Source organism: Mastomys coucha, unplaced genomic scaffold (assembly GCF_008632895.1).
Source record: "Mastomys coucha isolate ucsf_1 unplaced genomic scaffold, UCSF_Mcou_1 pScaffold21, whole genome shotgun sequence".
NCBI lineage: Eukaryota > Metazoa > Chordata > Mammalia > Rodentia > Muridae > Mastomys > Mastomys coucha.
Window position 1 is genome coordinate 138,079,376 of NW_022196904.1, and position 1,350 is coordinate 138,080,725.

The 1,350-nt window shown below is 49.9% G+C and overlaps 1 pseudogene; it reads right to left on the reverse strand.

The window, feature by feature from the left end:
- Positions 1–703: 703 nt before the first annotated feature.
- Positions 704–1,111, reverse strand: LOC116101395 (annotated as a pseudogene).
- Positions 1,112–1,350: the final 239 nt, after the last annotated feature.

Below are 1,350 nucleotides of genomic sequence, written 5' to 3' on the forward strand. Positions count from 1 at the left end.
GAAATCCTTGATGGTGAGAATCAATGCTGAGAGGTCAATACTGAAGATTGAACACCAAGCAAGGACGGTCACCATGGAGGAATCAGGCTGACACACCCTTAGAGAACCACAGGCTGCTGTAGCATCTTTGGAAGAGGGGAAAATGGACCACAGGCATCGCTTGACACAGTACAGTAATCAGATTTCCTTTCTGTAACGAACACCCCAAGGCAATCAACTTAAAGTGAGAAAGGGTTTATTTGGGCAGAATTAGAGAAGGCATTGCTTTTTAAGACAGCACACTTTGACAGGAACTCAGGGTGGAGCAAGAGAGAGAGCAAGACGTGGTCTAGTCACATTGTCTCCTTTTTCTATCTGTTTGTTTGTTTTAGGGGCTCCAATACTTTATTTATAAAAGCAGGAAACATTTGGCTCACACTACTCCAAGAGACTTAGAAGACAGCTTAGAGAGGACACAGTCCAGTCCAATCCTCTGTGCGAAAGGAACTTTCCGGAATTTAATGCTGTACTAAAAACCCTGTATGGGGTGTCAGAACAGGGTACTATGTCTGAGAGGATGTACAGTCAGATGGTGAGCTTAGAATGAATGGGAGCTGCTCTGGAAAAAGCTGAGCCATCCTCCTGGATTGCACCAATTCCTACCCCAACACACAGTCCCCAGGCAAGCACTGTCCTTTTTTGGGCCCCTAAAAAGCCTTTGTGCTTAGTTCCTGACCACCTGTTCCTCTTTGTTGATGGCCCAGTTAGAACTCTTCGTAGAGTCCAACGCTTTTTCTATCCGTGCCTCCAGGTTCTCGTAAGTGATGAAGTTTTTTTGCCTTCTCCTACAATTTGAGCACTACTTGCTCTTTCAGTTGCACCCAAGCCTGCTCCTCCTGGGCCCCCGGGCCTGGGCCTCAGCCTGCCCCAGCTCCTGGGCCTGTGCTTCAGCTGCAACTTAGCTATCCGTAGCTCCTGCAGCCGCCCGTTCTCTTCCCGGTTTCTGGCCATCAGCTCCCGGTGCTCCATGATGGCCTCCTGAGCCTTGCACTCAGCCAGAACCCAGACTCGGGCTTTTCCTTCGTACCTCCAACGTGAACTCTAGCCTGAGAGCCAGCAAGATCTCCCGGAACGGTCAGTAGGCTCGGTCAACACGAAGAATTCCCGCAGTATCCACTGCGGGAATTAACCACAGCCAGGTGTGGTGGCATAGGCCTGGAGTTCAGGTTAACCTCAGCTATGTGAGACCCTGTCTCACAAGAAAAAACAAAGAAGAGCACAAGCAGAGCCCAAGCCGACATCCATTTTCAGGAAGGATGGGGGAGAATGGAGAGATGGCTGGGCGGTTAAGAGGACTCGATGCTCTTGCAG